Source organism: Tupaia chinensis, unplaced genomic scaffold (genome assembly GCF_000334495.1).
Source record: "Tupaia chinensis unplaced genomic scaffold, TupChi_1.0 Scaffold144346_1, whole genome shotgun sequence".
Lineage (NCBI taxonomy): Eukaryota > Metazoa > Chordata > Mammalia > Scandentia > Tupaiidae > Tupaia > Tupaia belangeri.
The window spans coordinates 4,394,120-4,402,142 of NW_006204205.1; the positions used below are offsets into that span (position 1 = coordinate 4,394,120).

General features: G+C 40.1%; 1 long non-coding RNA gene across 1 annotated transcript; it reads left to right on the forward strand.

Annotated features, from left to right (window-relative positions):
- Positions 1 to 551: 551 nt before the first annotated feature.
- Positions 552 to 1,529, forward strand: LOC102498486 (uncharacterized). The gene is made up of 3 exons (XR_337143.1): positions 552 to 640; positions 1,252 to 1,326; positions 1,493 to 1,529. It is a non-coding gene; the product is annotated as an uncharacterized LOC102498486 (long non-coding RNA).
- The last annotated feature ends 6,494 nt before the right edge of the window (positions 1,530 to 8,023 follow it).

The following is an 8,023-nucleotide window of genomic DNA, read 5'->3' on the forward strand; positions in this document are numbered from 1 at the left end:
GTTTCTCAGAAAGCAAACAATTGCCATGATTGGTTCCCTTCAAAAAACCTGACCTTCGAAATTTTGCTCTGATTGGCCACTAGAATTCCTCAGATTTGCATATCTGGCACCTCATAATTGGTCCAAAAGCAACCAATCATAACCCACCATTTACAACCAATCACGGCCCACCAGTGTGTATATAACCATGATGCCTGGCCCACAGGCCCCCAGTAGCCAGATGACCAGGAAGACGACACAGACGACCAGGAAGGCGACACCGATGACCAGGAAGACGACAACGACCCTGGAGAGCCTAAAGAGTTGAAACACCGCACAGTCTCCAGATGACCCTGAAGACCCTGAAGAACTGTAACACTACATCGTCTCCAGACGACCCTGAAGAGTTGTGACACTGCGTCATCTCCGTGCTGCTCACAATCGACAACACAACACTGAAGAGTTGTAACACTGCGTCGTCTCTGTGCTGTACCTTGCTGCCCACAATAAACAGACGACACTGAAGACACTGTGTCATCTCCGTGTTGTAACACTATGCCGCTTGTCCCGGCTCTCACTCCTTCACTCAGGAAACCTGTTTGACTGTCCCCCCGGGTCGGGACACATCATGACCAAATGGGGTTTGTCCTAGGAATGCTAGGTGAGTTCATCATTTGAAACTCAATGGATGTAGTTCCTGACTTCAAAGACTAAAGAAGAAGAAACATTGGACCAGCAGGTAGTGTGGAGATTAAGGCAGCTAGGTCCCAGATGGCCTACCGCATCGATTGAGTGCTTGAAAATCCTCCAGATGTATGTGCGTGCATGCTCAAAATACTAAGGGAGAATGGAGAAGGGATTGTGGTGGGCCATCTCCCCTGGAGGTTGATTTCTCACTGTCCCCCCTTCTCTGTCTCTCTCTCTAGCAAGTATAGCAAACAAACAGAAATGAAGAAGGAAAAAACAGATTGATTATATCAGTTGGTAAAGAAAAAGTATTTGACACAATAGAGCATTCATTTGCAATAAATATGCTCAACACACTAGGGAGAGAAAGGAAAATTTATGACCAGACAGAAGTTATCAGCATAAAACCTTTCGCTTATATGGTGAAAACAGTACTTTGTCTCTAAGATTTAAAATGAAACAAAAGTATCTTCCCTCATCATTCCTATTCACCATCACACTGTAGGTTCTGGCCAGTATAATAAGGTAAGAAAATGAAATAAAAGACATACAGAAGGAAACAAATAAGATTGTTTCTATTTGCAGGCATTTCTCTACAGAGAAATATCTTCCTTCATCATTCCTATTCACCACCACACTGTGGGTTCTGACCAGGATAAGGTAAGAAAATGAAACAAAAGGCATACAGACGGAAACAAATAAACAAGATTATTTCTATTTGCAGGCATTTCTCTACAGAGAAAATGTCAAAATTAATTAATTTCATGAGAGAAAGAAAGAGAGAGAGAGTTCTCAGGGTCTAATCACGTTGAATCTCCTCCCCTAGGCTTCCAGCCAGCCAGGATCACAGGCATGTCTGGAGATGTGCATGTTCAGGTCAACCTGGGTTATAAACTCAGGACTTTCCCATTGTGCTTTTCCAGTATCACACAGCAGTGTCCTACCGTAACAGATGGCCCAATCGTACTGTTTATTAAATTTCCATTTCCAGTTGTTTGTTACTAATGTATTTTTTTTTTTTTTTACTTTTTATTCTGTGACCGTGCCCTTACCATTAGTTTATTCGAGTAGTTTTGCTAAAAATTCTTAGACATTTTCTGGTACATTTTTTAAAACTAAGACATTAGTTTTTTTGTTTTTTTTTTTTTGAGAGGTTTTTGCTGTAGGGCGTGTGCACTTGCCAGACAGACAGAGAAAGACAGAGAGACAGAAAGCGAGAAATCACCCCCCAGGAGGGATGGCCACGTCGCAATCCCTTCTCCTCCATTCTCCTCTCAGGATCTTGGGCACGCACACACACGCGCCTGGTGTGAGTTTAAGCCACCAGGTCCGGGACTTGAACCGCGGTCGACTACGTGGGAGTCCAGTGAAATAGCCATTACGCTAACTGCTGGTCCCAAGACATTAATTTTAACACATTTTTTAAAACTAAGAAATTCATGGGAACCAACAGTTAGTGTAATGGCTATGTCATTGGACTCCCACTTAGTCGACCGCGGTTCACATCCCGGACCCGGTGGCTTAAAACCCATGCCAGGCGCGTGTGCATGCGTGCATGCCCAGGATCCGGAGAGAAGAATGGAGGAGAAGGGATTGTGGCGTGGTCATCCCCCCTGGGGGGGTGATTTCTCGCTTTCTGTCTCTCTGTCTCTCTCTGTCTGGCAAGCGCACGCGCCCTATAGTGAAAGACCTCTAAAAAAAAAATAATAAAACTAAGAAATTCACATTGATTTATTGCTATTACTTTGTGATCCTAATGTATTTGGATTTTGCCAACTATTTTACTCATATCCTTTGTATCCTTCAGGACTACAGTGTGTTTAATCATGTCTCCTTCATTCTTTCCATGTTTTCAATGGCCTTAAGATTTAGGAAGAGTACTTCAGATGTTTTATAGTAGGGTCATCAGCTTAGATCTCTCTGACATTTTCTTTTTCTATTTTTAACTTTTTGTTTTAATTTACGTTTAATCACATATATCTTTACAGTGTATGACATTGCTTTTTCCAGCACGAATACCATGCATATCAGTCAAGACAAAGACATTACTATATACGTTATCATCAGCAATCTCTGACGTTTTCTTATTATTAGACTAAGGTTATGGGTTGGAGGAAAAATGCACCCTTCTCACTGCATCATTTAAGGACATGTGACATCAACGTGATATTACTGATGAAGTAAACCTTAATCACTTGGTCAAGGTCACCACAAATTTAGATATATTGTGTTCTCATTTAAATTGAAAATATGTTCTGATTTCCTTTATGACTTCCACTTTGACTCATGAGTTACTTCAAAGCACATTGCTTAATTACCAAGTATTTGGGGATTTTCCAGATATCTTTCTGTTATTTACTTCTAATTTTATTCTGTTGTGCTCAGAGATCATGCTTTTTATGATTTTCATTCCTTTTTTTTTTTTTTTAGAGCTTTTTGCTAAAGGGCGTGTGTGCTCAACAGAAAGACAGAGAGAGACAGAGAGACAGAAAGTGAGAAATCACCCCTCAGCGGGGATGGCCACACCACAATCCTTTCTCCTCCATTCTTCTCTTGGGATCTTGGGCATACACACACATGCGCCCGGCGTGAGTTTAAGCCACCAGGCCCAGGACTCGAACCACGGTTGACTATGTGGGAATCCAGTGACATAGCCATTACGTTAACTGCTGGTCCCTATGATTTTCATTCTTTTGGACTTGCTGAGTCTTAAGAATATGTTATTTACTTCTAATTTTATTCTGTTGTGCTCAGAGATCATGCTTTTTATGATTTTCATTCCTTTTTTTTTTTTTAGAGCTTTTTGCTAAAGGGCGTGTGTGCTCAACAGAAAGACAGAGAGAGACAGAGAGACAGAAAGTGAGAAATCACCCCTCAGCGGGGATGGCCACACCACAATCCTTTCTCCTCCATTCTTCTCTTGGGATCTTGGGCATACACACACATGCGCCCGGCGTGAGTTTAAGCCACCAGGCCCAGGACTCGAACCACGGTTGACTATGTGGGAATCCAGTGACATAGCCATTACGTTAACTGCTGGTCCCTATGATTTTCATTCTTTTGGACTTGCTGAGTCTTAAGAATAGGGTGAACCTTGGTGAACATTTCATAAGTACTTGAAAAGAGTATACATTAGTATGCATGCTGCTGTTGTTGAGTGTTGTAGAAATGTCAAGTTGGTTGATTGTGTTAAGTCTTACATAACTTCACTTATCTTCTGTCTGTGCTGTTGATTACTGAGGAGTCTTTAAATTAACTACCATTGTAGATCTGTCTTTGCCTACTCAATTCTACCAGTTTTTGCTTCATGTATTTTGGAACTCTTTGTTAAGTGCATACACAATTAGGATTATTTCATCTTCTTGGTTAATTTATCACTTTATCATCATATAATGTTGCTCTCATATCATATTTCTTTTTTATTTTATTATATTTTTAAGATTTTTGCCATAAGGCACATGCACTTGTTAGAAAAAGACAGAGAGAGGCAATGAGAGGAAAAATGAGAAATGACCCCTCAGGATGTTTGGCCACGCCACAATCCCTTCTCCTCTGTTCTCCTCCTGGAATTTTGGGCATGCATGCACAGGCACCCAGTGATAGTTTCAAGCTACTGGGACTTGAACCATGGTCAGCCATGTGGGAATTCAGTGCTTTAACCACCACTCCACCTGCTGGCCCCATGATCATATTTCTTGTTCTGAAGTCTAACTCTTCTGATCTTAATATAGACACTCCAGCTTTTTCTTTTTGATTTGTGTTATAATATAAAATGCATTAGTTATTAGCTTTTATTAAACTAGTGGTATTTTTGGAGAAATTGTAGGTTCATAGAAAAACTGAGCAGAGGGCTAGTGGTAGTTAAGGGAGCCAAATCCCACATGGTTGACCTTGCAGTTTGAATCATGGCCCTGGCAGCTTTAAAAACATGCTGGGAACATGTGCATGCATGCCTCAAATCCAGACAGGATGGAGAAATGGAGGAGAAGGGATTGTGGTATGACAATATTCCACTGAGGGGCACTTTTTCTTCTATCACTCCCTGTCTGTCTCTTTGGCAAGTGCACTCACCCTCTTGTAAAATTTAAAACAAAACACAGTAGAAAAACTGAGCAGAAATTACAGCATTTCCAATTATCCCATCTCCCTCCCTCTATACTTTCCCCTATTATTAACATCTTTCTTTTTCTTTTTCTTTCTTTCTTTCTTTTTCTTTTTTTTTTTTTGAGAGGTTTTTGCTTTAGGGCGTGCACTCGCCAGAAAGACAGAGAGACAGAAAGCGAGAAATCACCTCCCCAGGGAGAATGGCCAAGCCAAAATCCCTTCTCCATTCTCCTCTCGGGATCTTGGGCACGCACGCACCAACACCTGGCGTGAGTTTAAGCCACCAGGTCCAGGACTCGAACTGTGATCGACTACATGGGAGTCCAGTGACATAGCCATTACACTAACTACCGGTCCCAACATCTTTCAATTAATATGATATATTTTTTATAATTAATGAACATATATTAAAATACTATTAACCTAAATCTGTAGTTTATATATTAGGCTTCATCCTGTGTTGTATAATTCTGTGAGTTTTGAGAGATGTATAATGTCTTGTATCCACCCTTACAGATCATACAGAGCAGTTTTACTGACCTAAAAATTTCCTGTGGTACATCTATTCATCACCCTAGCCCCAGACACTTGGCAACCACTGATATTTTCACTGTCTTTATGGTTTTGCCTTTCCCAAATGTCATATAGTTGGAATTAATTTTAAAATTGACTTCTTTCACTTAGTGATATGCATTTAAGGTTTCTCTGTCTTTCTGGGACTTGATAGCTTATTTATTTATAGTCTGGGTAATATTTTGTTGTCTAGATGTCCCAGAGTTTGTTTCCATTCGCCTGCTGACTGAGACCTTGGTTGCTTTGGTAATCATGAATAAAGCTGCTATAAACACCTTTGTGCAAAGTTTTTTGTAATCATAAGTTTTCAACTCATTTTTGGTAAATACTAAAGAGTGTGATTACCAAAAATACTAAAGAGTGTGATTGCTGTCTTATCTATCAATAGTAAGAGTATGTTTAGCTTTATGAGAAATTGCCAAACAATTTGCCAAAGTGACTGTATTTTCATTTATACCAGCAATGAATGAGAGTTCCTGTAGCTCCGTGTCTTCCTCAGGATTTGATATTGCATATGTTTTAAATTTTTCACCATTCTAATAGGTGTATAGCAAGCAGCATCACATCGTTGTTTTAAATTGCATTGTCCCTAGTGGCATGGGCCAGTTAGCATCTTTTCATATTTTTTGTTGCCATCCGTATATATTTTTTGATAAGGTTGACTGTTTAGATATTTTGCTCATTTTTAACTGAGGTATTTGTTTTTTATTGCCAAGTCTTAAGCATTTTGTGTATATTTATCAAATATGTATTTACAAATATTTTCTCTTAGTCTGACAACATTGTCTTCTAATTCTTTTGACATAATTTAATTTTATTATTTATTTTTAGTCTTTGCTATAGGTCACATGTACTTGCCCGAGAGAGACAAGAGACAGAGAGAGAGAGGTGGGGCAAAGTGAAAAAGTATCCCTCGCAGAGGGTATGGCCGTGTCACAGTGGCCACAGGAGATGAGTCTCCTCCATTTCCTCTTGGAATTTTCGGCATGCACAGGCATGTGCCCAGCATAGTCCTCCAGCCACTGGCTCTCAAGCCACCTCTACCACCACACTACCAGTCAACCTGACATTATTTATTTATTTTTAAAATAGCTATTTATTTAATTGTATTTGTTATTTTTTTTTTTTTTCATTTTGCCAGAGAGAGAGAGAAAGGGAAAGTGAGAAAGCAAGTGGACAGGTTCAGGACTTAGCTGTGGTCACCCATGTGGGAGTCCAGAACCTTAACTGCCATATCACCTGCCGGCCATAGACATAATTTCATTTTATTTTACTTTACTTTATTTTATTTTATCTATTTTTTGGAGAGATTTTTGCTATAGGGTGCACATGCTCACTGGAGAGACAGACAGAAAGTGAGAAATCACCTCTTAGGAGGGATAGCTTCCACAATCCCCTCTCCTCCATTCTCCTCTTGGGATTTTGGGCATGGTGTGTATGCACACACACACATCTGGTGTGAGTTTTAAACCTCCAGGTCCGAGATTCACACCGCAGTCGACAACGTGGGAGTCCAGCAACGTAACCATTACGCCATCTGTTGGTCCTGACATCATTTTACTTTTAACCTACGTCTTTACATTCAGAGAGAGTTTTTTGTAGACAACATCTAATTGCATCTTACTTTTCCATCCAATTAAATAATCTTTATCTTTAAATATGTGTGTTTAGATTGATTATATTTAATATCATTATTGATGTAGTTGAATTAAAATCTACCTTTTTTAGTTTTATGTTTGTTACATCCATTCTGTGTTCCTTTTTTTTTTTTCTACCTGCTTTTGGATTGACTATATAAAGAGACGTATAGATTTTAAATTAATTGCCAGAGTGCTTGTTTACTCACTAGAGAGAGAGAAAGTACCCTCCAGTGGGATGTGACTATGCCACAATCCCTTTTCCTTCATGCGTGTCAATACCTCTGGTGTGTTTTTCAAGCCACTAGGCTAGGATTTGAACTGTGATCAGCCACGTAGGATTCAGCTTTCTATGCACAGTGCTTAACTACACTATTGGGTGGCCCTTAGATTGACTACTTTTTATTATTCCATTTTATCTCCATTATGGCTTATTGTTGGCACCTTTACATTTTTAAAATTATTATTATTATTGTTATTTAGATATTTTCCATAGGGTATGTGTGCTCCCCAGAGAGAGACAGAAAGAGACACAGAGACAGAGAAAGTGAGAAGTCACCCCCCAAGGGGAATGGCCACATTGCAATCCCTTCTTCTCCATTCTTCTCTTAGGATTTTGGGCACACACGCACACGCACCTGGCATGTTTGGGTCCTGTTGCGTTACTACTGTGCCTCCTCTGGGCTCCTGCATTCTGTACTTTTTAACAAAGTCTTCCCTAAGGAGAAACTATTTACCAGAACCTAACCTACTGGGGTTTTATCAGAGCCTACCAGACCTGAGAAAAGGGAAATACGCAATTCCATCCTTTCCCACATAAGGGGAACAAAGCTGAGAGGCATTGGTAAAACCCACAGTCCTTGGCACTCGCTCACCAAAAGACTGAGACCTAGTCTTAGGACTATGGAGCACTACCTCGGTCTCTACGTCTCCCCCTACAACGCAGAAGGTCTGTTTACCACAATTTCTTTTACCCAGTGCGTCATGTCTGCCTTTCTACAAAATATTACAAGACATACTTAAAGGCAAAAACAAAGTTGATG